We start from the raw sequence: 14090 nt of genomic DNA, 5'->3' as shown, positions 1-14090 counted from the left end.
ATCAACGCTTGCTCCATGTTGTCCAATCTTTCAGCAAGTTGAGAATCAATGTTTCATTGTTGAAGCCATAACCGGTGAGATTGTTCATGCCATTGCTGCACAAATTCAGCATTTTGTATGCTTTGATGAAGAGCGAGCCCTGCTACAGCCGCAGTGGAGGCAATGGCAACAAGACTCATCACCGAGGCAATTATAAGTCCAAGGGCACGGAGGGTTCGCTGAAGAGAAGTCCAAATATAAGTTTCAAGAGGTGATGCCCCCCACGGTCACGTAAGATTAACAGGTAGCCAAATTTCCTTACGAGCCCTGAGGATATAAATATCCCCAGCAAAGTTGTGCCACCAAGAATGATTGAGGCAAGACAAAAATGTACACGTATTTGTACAATTAACAATTCCCGTATTATTATCCCATATCAAATTCCCTGCTAATAATAGGTAGGGCTTACGGACACAAGCAATAATATATCGAGAGGTATTCCGATATAACTGAATATGAAAGGAATTAGTTGGGTTAGAAAGATTAAGAGACATATTCCCCACAAAAGTGCTAATGGCATCGCCTGCAGCTAACAACTTCCAAAGATGACTCTGTACTTAGGCCTCCTTCACACCATACCAAGGTTTCATTATTGTTAGCAGCAATACTTTTATTTACCCGGTGCCATTTCAAAGGTATGTGACTAAATTTTATTTGAAAATCACCGTGCACACTTCAATCAGTTATTTGCATCCCATTGTATTCTAATAAAATCCGGGTTTTATTTCCCCGACATAGTTGCTACTCCAGCACCTCAATATTAGGAGAAACCTCTGGAATAGGACAAAAAGGTAAAGAACTAGGAATAGTTTCATTACTATATACAGTATGATTATAATAACAGTATTAGCAGCCATATAACTATGATTATAGCGAACAACCCAGGCTTCATACGATTTTCCGAGACAATGAGAATTATTTCCCATGCATATTGGAAGTTCTTCCACTCCAAATTGGTATGTGTTGTTTATAATTTCCGTTTCCCATTCTATATTGTCCTTGTCTATATAGGGGGACGGCATTCAAGTAGTGTCATTGGTGAAAACCTTAATTTCCGCCTCTCCCCAGGCGACTCCCTGATACAAGGGTGGAAAGGGAATATAAGTGCAATATTCATACAAAGCCTCACTAAGGGAAATAAGTCCCCCGCTGAGGCACATCCAACAAAGGAAGAAATGCATGCTGAATCCAGTTTTCTTTTCAACAGGGTTTCAATCATCTTGTAGGAAACCACTCAGGTCCGCTCCCTGTAAGGACAAGAGCATAGCCCCATTCCTGTTTTAGAACTTGCCCTTGAACATACTTACCTTCTTCATTAGGATACCAAATCTTTAAATTGTCAGCGGGGACTATCACCGAGAGAGGTGAGGAAAGATGAGTTACGACAGCAGAGTCTTGCAATTGTCTCCATTGATTCAAAAAATAATTAAGGTAAAAAGAACCTTCAAAATCAAAAAAATTAAGGTAGAAAGGTTAACCTTCAAAAAAATGTGGTTTTTTTGGGGGGGCTCATTTCCCCCTTTTTGTTTTAATAGTTGAGTTTTTAAAGTTAAATTTGCGCGCTCGATGACGGCTTGACCTTGACTGTTGCCCGGGATCCCGGTGATATGTCGAATATTGTATTGCTGTAAGAAAACTTGTAATTTATGAAAGACATAGGCAGGGGCATTATCAGTTTTAAGTATAAAAGGAATGCCCATAATGGCAAAACAAGCTAAGAGATGTGTAATAACAGAATCAGCTTTCTCAGATGGCAACGGAGTGGCCCATTGAAAATGAGAAAAAGTATTAATGGTATGATGAACATACTTTAATCGTCCAAAAGAAGGACTATGTATAACATCCATTTGTCAAATTTGATTAACTTGAGTACCTCTCAGGTTAACTCCAGGATGGAAGGATGGAATGCTCAAAGGAGCACAGAAAGGACAAGCTCAAATAAGAGAACAAGCTTATTTATGAGTTAAATGAAACTGTCGTTGAAGGCCAGAACTATTAGTGTGATGTAGAGCATGTTCTTGTTCTGCAGCCTGCAAGTGGCCAATTAGAAGTGAATCAATCTGAGTATTTCCATGAACTAATGGTCCAGGCAGTTGAGAATGAGAACGAAGATGAGTGATGAATAAAGGAGCTCGACGTTGGCTCAAAGTAGAAAATAAAAAGGAAAAGAGTTTTTGAAGAGAAGAAGTAGCACAAAGCGGTAAAGTGGCCTGAGAAATATAAGAAGTAACATAAACGGCATATTGAGAATCACTAACAATATTTCAACCAGTAGTAGGGAAATTAAGTAAGACCATGAGAATAGTAAACAATTCTCCCTATTGCACCGAGGGATAAGGATAAACTGTAACTCAAGATTGATGAAGCTTCTTGCCAAGAATCAGAAGTTGCAAGAAGATAAATGATCTGACTATGAGTGAATTGAGAGATAATTAAGGAAGGATCTCCTCCCCAAAGTTGTCGACAGTGATGCCGTCCTTTGATGATCAGTTCAGCTAAACGATCGATATAAGTAGCCAAGTGTTTAGATGTTTTATTGGACAAAAAGATCCATTTTAGCGGCTGATTGGTCTGATGAATCATTCCTGTAGGAGAATGTAAAGTATGAAATAAACAAAGGGAAAGGGGAAGATCGGGAAGGATATAATGTAAATGAGCCTTTTGAAGTTGCTCTTCCACAAGCTGGAGTTCCTGTAAAGCCAAAGGAGTTAAATGACGTGAGCTGTCCAAGTGACTGTCTCCTTCTAGAATAGAAAAAAGATGTTGTAACTGAATAAAGAAAAAACAATTTTTGAGATCTATGACCATTAATTTTTAACTTTGTGGGATAAGGGCAGGATTAGGAAGACCAGGCTGTAAACTTTCCCTAGGTTTAATGTAAACATTTATAGTTTTAAGACAAGACAAAGACGGGAATTCCATGCATAAATACGTGGCTTTATATTCCTCTCGGCCATTTGTTTTTTGACTTACTCTTTTAGAGTCCTAAGTATTTCTTTAAATAATGGTCACTGTTTCACATAAATAGGAGTGGTGGCTATGAGTTTAAAGGATTGTAGCCCATTTTGAACATCATATCTTTGGCAGCTGAGGAAATATGAGGAATGTTTAAAAAAGCAGCAAATTGTTGTGAAAGATCTTGTTCCCAAAAATTAATATTGATAGGAACAATATAAAAATAAAAAAAACACTTGACCTTGTTAACCTTTAGGACCGACACAGGTTAAAGGTTCTACGTCTTGATAAACCACAGAAGCAGCACCCAAGCCAGTGAGTATAACTGCAACTTGTCTTTTTTCCTATTGTATAGGCCTCTAATTTAAACAAATAATAGACATATTTACCACCGTATCAATTAACCCTTTAAAAACTATTTCATTAATGTGCAAAGAACATAAGGGCTTTTGGTTAGAAACTAAGGTTTCCCAAAAAACAGTTTTTTCTGTGCTACCAAACCCTCCCTATTGAGAATACATTCCCCTGCCTCTAGGCAAATAAATTGTGAGACTCAAACCATAATAAGACTTTTATTAGTAACATTATGTCCTTTTGGCAAAGGGCCACACTCTCTAATAGCTAATTTATATACTCCTCTATTAGGAGACAAAGTATAAGGCTGAGTAATAGCTAAGTCAGCAGCGGCGCTCTGCTTAGTTGCCACATAAAGCTGAGAAACTGGGGTAAGGTGTGGGATCCTTAAGGAGGACTTGAATTTATTCCTTGATGTTGTAGGCCATTGCTCACTGGGTATTGTATGCAGATTTAGTCAATAACAAATATTTGTAAACAAATAAGGTGATTACAGGTACAGAAATTCAGTTCGTAGTTTACTATTCAATAGAGTATCTGCTTTGTAAAAGATGGTGGACCACAAAATACTCAACGGATTTTGGTTTTCAAAACACAATGATGCTATCCAAGGCTAAATGGATACTTGAAATTGGGATTGGATCTGGTGCTGAGATACAACTTTTACTTAGTTATTGATTTTTCTTTCCTCCGATTATTCCAAGGAGGGTGACTACCATTTTTGTACTTTATAGAGCAGTCTAGAGGAAAGGGTTAAGCATGTAAGCTCTGGGGACAGAAAGTCATATTTTCAAAATATAATAGCTATATGACCTTGGATACATTTATAAAACTGTCTTAACTCTGTTACTGAAAGCAAACACCTTGTTTGTTATTTCCTTTTAAGGCTTTAGACAAAGCTCCAGCAAATAATTGAGCATTATAAATAGCCCCTCCAACACTAACACAAGTTTTAATATATTTATCTAAATTGGCCCCATTGGCCTTTAATGATTTTAACAATTTTTGACAGTCAGCATATGCATTTTTAAAAGACAACGTTTGTAACAAAATTTTTGAAGCAAGGTCAGCACCCACAATTTTCAAGACAGCATCCTGAAGACGGGCTACGAAATCTGAATATTGTTCATTTGTGCCCTGTAAAATCTTCACAGAGGAAAGGGAAGATTTTCCTGTTATCTCTACCTTATTTTAGGCCCTTAAAAACAAAGTCTTGATTTAAGTAAGGGCAACATCTTCTAGACCAGCCTTAGCACTAAAAGTAGCATATTGGCCCGTGCCTGTGAGTTGTTCCTCAGTGGCTCCTGGGGGATCACACATAACATTTTTTCTAGCCTGTACATGCGCCTTGTTCATTTACCAGCTGTGCAATTGTAACCACTGAGAACGATCAAGAAAAGCCTTCCCCAAAGTCTTCCAGTATATAGAAATTATCAAATTTTCTGATGAAAAAATATCAAGAAGACCAAGGATAGGGGTTCATAGTTAGAAATGGCAGCTTTCATTTCTTTTTTTTAAAAATTTAATTTGTAAGGCATTAAATTGGACATTATTGCCACCATTTGAAAACTAAGCATTAGGAGCAAAAGAAGCACAAATAATTGGAAACAGATCCAGCTCCTTAAAATTTTTTTTTTTTTTTTTTTTTTTTTTAAGAGACATTTTTTTTAATTCACAAAATGATACATGTTAACTCTAAGCTGGAAAACATGGATCACTAAGTGATTTTGTGCGAAGCAAACAACAAAATCATTAACACAGAAGTTATACCAAAAATGCAAAGGAGCCTTCCCACCTCTGCACAAAACAACAAAAGCCCAAAAGTTGTTAGGCTGAGACATTTCAAAGTAAATTATTTTATGACCTCAAGAAAAAGATCATATCAAAGCTATTTTATCAGTTCCAGGAAAGTTTCCAAAATGTTTAATCAAGTCAGCATAAAAAGGATACCAAAATCTAGGAGAAAGCGCGTAATAAAATAAAATGCTGCAAAACACAGTTCATCCTCAGTTATATCAGTAAAATATCCTAAATTAAAGACTTGACGATAGAACGCAGCAAAAACAGAGACAGAGCAAGAAAGGACTCCGAGCAGGAGCCCAAGGTTCACGGTAAGAAAACAAGTGGCTGAGCAGCTGGAGAGAAAGCAGCCCGGGGGTTGGAGGCACTGGAAAATTCTCTTTTAACAGGACAGAAGGAAAAGAAACAGGGAAAGCTCACAAAGGTGAATTAGAAGAATGTATCTGTAATATTTGTTGAAGCATTTCCATAATACACTGCATGTCAGAATTTCCCTTAGAAGAAGAAAGAGCTGGCTTTTTCTCTTCTCCCCCTTTTGCTACCCTGGCACAAATGGGCTCCATTTCAGATTTATTTTATTTTATTTTATTTTTCCAAATCCTCAGATACCTTTCCTCCTGTGGCTACATTACCACACTCCGAATCAGTCTCAAGTAACTCCAATGTCTGAGTGATAGAGTTACACAAGGTCCACAATTTTAGAGGCATAATATCCCCTAACTGGAGAGCTCTAAGCAAAGCTTTTACTACCTGTAACCATTTTTTCCGATTCAGCTGCACTTTAGTCTGATACTGAAACCAGTAACAATGTTATTCAACATGGGCAAACAATCGCTTCAAAGTCTTTTTCTTTCACTTCTACTCCTATAGACAGCAACAGTCCTTGAAACAGCCATAAATATTCTGAGGCCAGAGAGATGGAATTCCCATAATGAAAGCTTAAGAAGGTTCCCCTTAACAATATCTGAGCCTTACCTGCTCCTAGGGGGTTCCCCTTCTTGTTCTCCCCTACTCACCCGTGCTGACCCTGCTCGCTGCGCCACTTGCTGGGGGCCGCACCGGGGGTGGTGGAGAATGAAAGAACACACACAAAGACAAAGACACACAGAGAACATGGCGGCCGCACTCAGAGCCTCCGCCTCACTTTATTTATACTCCATAAACCTCAGGTCAGCAGAAAGAATGCAATGCAAAACAAACTTTCTTTTCCCACATGTAACCTTCTACTCAGTACCTTGTTTCTATATTCTTTCTTATCTACCCGCCTTCTTGGCGCCTACGGGAGTTCATTAAAAGTTCAGTTGGAGATACTGTCCTTGAGCCCTATCTATTCTCAGCATACTGTTTTCAAAGGCCCCTGCAGCTTAGCCATTGATGCTCACCCTGGACTTCTGTTCATAAGAATGTGTCACTATTGGCTCAGTCATTGTTACAAGCGTCATCACACTCATGTAAGATTGGCTCACAAAACAAAACTGAGGAAGGTGGGTATACGGAAATTTTTGATGCCGCTTCCTCCATTTTTAGGTTACTTCCAAACAGTTTGAAGTGATGTCCACCACTTTACAAACCTGGCAATACTGTCTCAGAAAAAGATCCTTTTTAGTTAATATTTTAACAATCAGCAAAATGTCTACAATTTGCACTGAGATGTTATTTACTATTAAAAGTAAACCCAAACTTGGAATGGAAATACACCTTTACTCCTGTAGTTGTAGCACTAATGATTGACTTAACACATTTAAATATACACATGTGGAATAAAGAATATAGTATCACAATTTTACAATTGTCTGAAATATGAGACACTGAAGAATCTAGAAATCATATCATGAATGAACTGAACAACTGAATTTCCACGATACCTTCCGTTGATGGAACTCCAGGGTGTACAGGGTCGTGATGCCAGTGACGGAGAATTCCCTTCTTAGGCTTGTGGTGGTGTCTGACGGGGGATTTCCTGGGCACCTCAGGATCCACTACTTCTTCCTGGATGGAACACGCTGGAAAATGAATTAAAATAAAGACAGCTGTTGATATCTTGCTGCAGAAGATCAGAGAAATGAGTCATTATTTATTCACAGCTTACATGTTTGATCCCATTGTTCGTCATCTGCAGAGCAAAGCCCCCTGAATCCGAGTTTGGCTTCAGAAAGGACTTACACTGTGGGTTGCACTTACAACTGTGCAGGCAAATGCCTGTATTGAGATGAGACATTACAGAAAGGTAGTAGATTGGAGTGACCAAGAGCATAGGGACTATGCTAACCCTGGACTTCTGTTCATAAGAATCTATCACTATTGGCTCAGTCATTGATGCTAACCCTGGACTTCTGTTCATAAGAATCTATCACTATTGGCTCAGTCATTGATGCTAACCCTGGACTTCTGTTAACAAGAATGTGTCACTATTGTATCAGTCACTGATGCTAACCCTGGACTTCTGTCCATAAGAATCTGTCACTATTGGCTCAGTCATTGATGCTAACCCTGGACTTCTCTTAACAAGAATGTATCACTATTGGCTCAGTCACTGATGCTAACCCTGGACTTCTGTTCATAAGAATCTATCACTATTGGCTCAGCCATTAGTGCTAACCCTGGACTTCTGTTCATAAGAATCTATCACTATTGGCTCAGCCATTGATGCTAACCCTAGACTTCTGCTCATAGAATGTGTTACTATTGGCTCAGTCATTGATGCTAACCCTGGACTTCTGTTCATAAGAATCTATCACTATTGGCTCAGTCATTGATGCTAACCCTAGACTTCTGCTCATAGAATGTGTTACTATTGGCTCAGTCATTGATGCTAACCCTAGACTTCTGTTCATAAGAATGTGTCTCTATTGGCTCAGCCATTGATGTTAACCCTAGACTTCTGCTCATAAGAATCTATCACTATTGGCTCAGCCATTGATGCTAACCCTGGACTTCTGCTCATAAGAATCTATCACTATTGGCTCAGTCATTGATGCTAACCCTGGACTTCTGTTCATAAGAATCTATCACTATTGGCTCAGTCATTGATGCTAACCCTAGACTTCTGCTCATAGAATGTGTTACTATTGGCTCAGTCATTGATGCTAACCCTAGACTTCTGTTCATAAGAATGTGTCTCTATTGGCTCAGCCATTGATGTTAACCCTAGACTTCTGTTCATAAGAATCTATCACTATTGGCTCAGTCATTGATGCTAACCCTGGACTTCTGTTAACAAGAATGTGTCACTATTGTATCAGTCACTGATGCTAACCCTGGACTTCTGTCCATAAGAATCTGTCACTATTGGCTTAGCCATTGATGCTCACCCTGGACTTCTGTTCATAAGAATGTGTCACTATCGGCTCAGTCATTGTTACAAGCGTCATCACACTCATGTAAGATTGGCTCACAAAACAAAACTGAGGACGGTGGGTATACGGAAATTTTTGATGCCGCTTCCTCCATTTTTAGGTTACTTCCAAACAGTTTGAAGTGATGTCCACCACTTTACAAACCTGGCAATACTGTCTCAGAAAAAGATCCTTTTTAGTTAATATTTTAACAATCAGCAAAATGTCTACAATTTGCACTGAGATGTTATTTACTATTAAAAGTAAACCCAAACTTGGAATGGAAATACACCTTTACTCCTGTAGTTGTAGCACTAATGATTGACTTAACACATTTAAATATGCACATGTGGAATAAATATAGTATCACAATTTTACAATTGTCTGAAATATGAGACACTGAAGAATCTAGAAATCATATCATGAATGAACTGAACAACTGAATTTCCACGATACCTTCCGTTGATGGAACTCCAGGGTGTACAGGGTCGTGATGCCAGTGACGGAGAATTCCCTTCTTAGGCTTGTGGTGGTGTCTGACGGGGGATTTCCTGGGCACCTCAGGATCCACTACTTCTTCCTGGATGGAACACGCTGGAAAATGAATTAAAATAAAGACAGCTGTTGATATCTTGCTGCAGAAGATCAGAGAAATGAGTCATTATTTATTCACAGCTTACATGTTTGATCCCATTGTTCGTCATCTGCAGAGCAAAGCCCCCTGAATCCGAGTTTGGCTTCAGAAAGGACTTACACTGTGGGTTGCACTTACAACTGTGCAGGCAAATGCCTGTATTGAGATGAGACATTACAGAAAGGTAGTAGATTGGAGTGACCAAGAGCGTAGGGTCTGGTGCATAGGATCTGAGCTCAAGGACTTTTGAGAAGCTGCTAGAACTTGAGGAAGTTCTATAGACCCCTCTGGGCCTCCGATCCCTAGTCTGAATGTGGAAATGTTGATAATGGACTACATTATGTTAAAAGAGTAAAAATAGTTAAACAGACCACTTAAAGCCTTAAGACGGGTGCTTCCTAAGTGCCATAAAGTGTTCAAGTATTTCATGTCTGGAAGAAGAACCCAGGCCCTTGGTAGTGGTTAATAGAGAAGGAATTGGGGACTCCAGGGCAGTGGAGGGTAAAATTCTCTTCATTCTTGACATGGGTCCCGTGCTTTAGAACTCATGAAAATTTCTGTCCGAATTTCCCGTGGTGCCCACATCAGCCCAGAGAGATGAGCAGAGCAGGGGCTGCCACTCAGAGTTGACGGTTCAGGGAAGTGAAATGAAGAGATTTGAGCGCCCTGCCCAGATTCACAGCACTGACCAATGATAGATCTGGGACAAGAATTCGGTTGATTTTCCGGGGACAGAGATCCCTGAACACCTGAGGCCTCTAAATCATGGCCCGGACCCTGAACCTGGAGCTCATTCCACTCCCTTTCTCAATCCCTCTGCACCAAGGGCTCTTCAGGAAGGTCGAGGTATTGGAAGACGTGCTGAGTCCAGAAAAAAGCTCGAATCCTTAAACAAAACATAACTCCTGTCTCTAGGTTTTAACTCCTGGGCTAAAATATGGCACTTTCCTGCAAATGAAGCCTCTCTGAGGAACAAATGCAAATGTCTGGTCATCCTACCCAGCACCCTGTATTGTCAGCTCTCTGGCAGTGAGCAGCCCTCCATGACCAACTGACCACACCAAGGGACCAAGTTCTGCTTGGCCCCCAGGGTAGTTCGGAACTTAGGACATTCCAAACTAACTACCACTTGATGGCTGTGCCAAGAATAAAATTCCCTTCAACTGAACCAACCTGAACAAGCAATTAATGGGAATGAACTGAAAATGTGGCACTCCAGTTGGGTTTTCAGTGGTTTCTTCTGTATCTAGTCTATGAAATAGTGTGTTAAAAAAAAAAAAAAGTGCTGTAATCCCAGCACTTTGGGAAGCCAAGGTGGGCAGATCACAAGGTCAGGAGTTCAAGACCAGCCTGGTCAATATGGCGAAACCCCGTCTCTACTAAAAATACAAAAATTAGCCAGGCATGGTGGCAGGTGCCCGTAGTCCCAGCTACTTGGAAGGCTGAGGCAGGAGAATCGCTTGAACCTGGGATGCAGAGGTTGCAGAGAGCTGAGATCATGCTACTGCACTCCAGCCTGGGTGACAGAACAAGACTCTACTGGGGAGGAAAAAGGGGGGGGGCAGGTGCTGTGGCTCATGCCTGTAATCCCATCACTTTGGAAGGCCAAGGCAGGTGGATCAGGAGGTCAGAAGTTCAAGACCTAACTTGCCAACATGGTGAAACCCTGTCTGTACTAAAAATACAAAAATTAGCCAGGCGTGGTGGCGGATGCCTGTAATCCCAGCTACTCTGGAGACTGAAGCAGGAGAATTGCTTAAACCCGGGAGGTGGAGGTTGCTGTGAGCTGAGATCATGCCACTACACTCCAGCCTAGGCAACAGAGCAAGACTCTGTCAAAAAAAAATGGCATTGGAAATAGTGTATCTTTCTAGAGGAAAATATTTGAGGCAAAAATCTTGATAGAAGAATAAAAAACACAAATTGAGTAATAAAACTCTAAAACATATTTATAAATCTGTAGACAAATGGGACTTGGGGAAATAAAAAAAAAAAATCAGAATGACATTTAATGTACAGGAAAACTGGCCCATCTGAAGAAACTGCAGTCAGAAGATAGAAATGAACATACATACCATCGAGGCAGCAACTACAAACGTTTCCCATTGTGAGTCCTCGGACATAACTAAGCTGTTTCCTGCCAATGCTCACTTGCCAGAATGGCAGCTAAAATGAAAGGCAAGACCTATATCATCAGGTCACCTCAGCGACAGGTCACAGTAGAATTTTCGCAAGCATACGTGTCACAATAGCTGTGATCTAGACCAGTCCATGGTCACATCAACAAGGGGTCACTTAGACTCCATGTTTCATTTCAAAAACTGAATCCCAGACACACAGTATTATTCTGTATGTATGAAACAAACATTAAAGGAGGAAAAAGATCTGCCTCTCCAATATATTTGATAGTGAAAATTTCAGAGTAAAGATAAGAAAAGCTAATACATTGAGAATAAAGGGAGATTCCAGGCTGGATGTAAAAGGCCATCCCCACCCAATTCTACTATTCCCAAGTCACCAGAGAGTCCTAGGTTCAACAATTCTAAACTAGCTCTAAATTAAATTTAAAATGCATTAGTGTAAGTTCAATTTTAAAGCCAATCTCTAAGAATATAATTCATAGTAATAAAAAAGATATGAAATGATTCAGTACAAATTTCCATCACTGTTGATTCATCACACGTTTTAAGAACTATTACATCAAATGGGTCATTGATGAGGTATAAAAACTGCATTAATATAGATGTTGCAATTTTTTTTCAGGGATTATCTAATTGAAGGGGTGTTTGGGAAGGAATTGAAGGTATTTGGGAAGGAACACATATTACCTGTATAAATGGAGAATTTTAATTCTCAACAACTGAATAGAAAATTGTGCAGGTGTGTACATATAAATATACACACATATGAGAGAGAGAGAGAGAGAAAATGTAATTGAAAAATACTAGACCACAGATTTATATCTCTGCCCAGGCTGGAGTGCATTGGCACGATCTTGGCTCACTGCAAGCTCTGCCTCTCGGGTTCACGCCATTCTCCTGCCTCAGCCTCCCGAGTAGCTGGGACTACAGGTGCCCGCCACCACGCCTGGCTAATTTTTTGTATTTTTAGCAGAGACGGGGTTTCACCGTGTTCGCCAGGATGGTCTCAATCTCTTGACCTCATGATCCACCCACCTCGGCCTCCCAAAGTGTTGGAATTACAGGTGTGAGCCACTGTGCCCAGCCCCCGGAAAAGACATTTTAAAAAACAGAATACGTTAAGAAGAATAAAAAGGAATAAGCATAAGGCTTTCCTTCCTGGTGCCACCTAAGAGTTCACAGTAAATGAAAATAAATGAGTCTTTTACCCTGGTAGCCAAAGCCCTTTTACAAAGCTTTGTCATGGTGTCAGTGCTGTATGATTGTTCAATTAATAAATCTGGAAAGATGTGCAGAAATTTAACAGTTATTACTTCCAGAGGCAGAAGCTGGCAGGCCCCAGAAGAGGAAAAGACAAGTCCAGATTTCAGTGTGCATTCTTCTGTGCCTTGTGAACGTCCTGCAAGTGTGCTATTCCTGATGTCTTTACTGTGATTTCTTTTTAATGAAAAGAACTAATTCCTCCTAATACTGCTAGAAAACAAACATTTCAATTTGCTAATGCTTCACAGGGACAAGAATTCAGGCAGGACACAGAAAAGAGAGCTTACTGGTGCTTGTTGATGTCTGGGGACTGCAGAGAAGTCTTATGGAGTGGGATTCAATTCACAGCAGGGGGCTGGAATCATCTGGATGTGCCATCATGCACAGGTCTGCAGAGGAACTTGGGCTTGGCTGGAGAACTTACAGGACTTCCCTGGGCTCCCAAGCAGCAGGCAGTCTCAGGACATTCAGAGCTTTGAATTGGTGGCCACGGGCTTCACTGGTGAGTGTCCCGAGTGAAGCAGGCAGACACTCATGGCGTTTCTAACATAATTTTGGAAGTTACACAACATCACTTCCACATCATCTGCCAGTGAAAAAAGCAAGCACTAGTGTCAAGTCTGATTAACCAGTGAGGGTGGGGAGAGACGCCACCTCTCAAAAGGAGAATAGCAAAGAAACTGCAAACATGTTTTAAAAGCCACGTGCATATTCCAGCTTAAAAATCTCCAGTACAGAGATACCTCTCAGATATGTGAGAAAGGGCCTGTCACTCTATGGCATCGGCCAAGAGTAAGTTAAGTGTGGGTTTCACTTGCGCATCAGCCACTGTGAGTTGATTGACAAGTAAATACAAACATTCAGGGAAACTAACCAAAGCGCATTACAGGGTAACAGGTAACAAAAGGTAATGCAGACCTGATATGCTGCTCTACAAAGAAACCATTTCATTCACTGTGTTCACAAGATTTATGCATTTGGAAATGGAGAGACTTTTTTCCTCCACTTTAGATTCAGGGGTACACGTGCAGGCTTGTTACATGGGGAAACGGCGTGTTGCTGAGGCTTGGTATTGGACCTAATTAAACTAAAGAGCGTCTGCTCAGCAAAGAGACTTTATTTCTTTTTTTTTTTTTTTTTTTTTTTTTTGAGACGGAGTCTCGCTCTGTCTCCCAGGCTGGAGTGCAGTGGCGCGATCTCCCCTCACCGCAAGCTCCGCCTCCCGGGTTCACACCATTCTCCTGCCTCAGCCTCCCGTGTGGCTGGGACTACAGGCGCCCGCCACCGCGCCCGGCTAATTTTTGTATTTTTAGTAGAGATGGGGTTTCACCGTGTTAGTCAGGATGGTCTCGATCTCCTGACCTCGTGATCCGCCCATCTCGGCCTCCCAAAGTGCTGGGATTACAGGCGTGAGCCACCGCGCCCGGCCGAGACTTTATTTCTTATAAAAGGTTGCACACAGCCCACAAAGTGGCCATCCCGCAGGCTGGGAAGTGTGCCTCCCACCAAGGTAAAAGCCTGGCACGTGGAAGGAGGAAGAGTTGGGGCAGGAGCTTTACTCTGGACAAG

Source organism: Chlorocebus sabaeus, chromosome 23, assembly GCF_047675955.1.
Source record: "Chlorocebus sabaeus isolate Y175 chromosome 23, mChlSab1.0.hap1, whole genome shotgun sequence".
NCBI classification, from domain to species: Eukaryota; Metazoa; Chordata; class Mammalia; order Primates; family Cercopithecidae; genus Chlorocebus; species Chlorocebus sabaeus.
The sequence above is the reverse complement of the archived record's forward strand: the minus strand, read 5'-3'. Positions refer to the sequence as shown.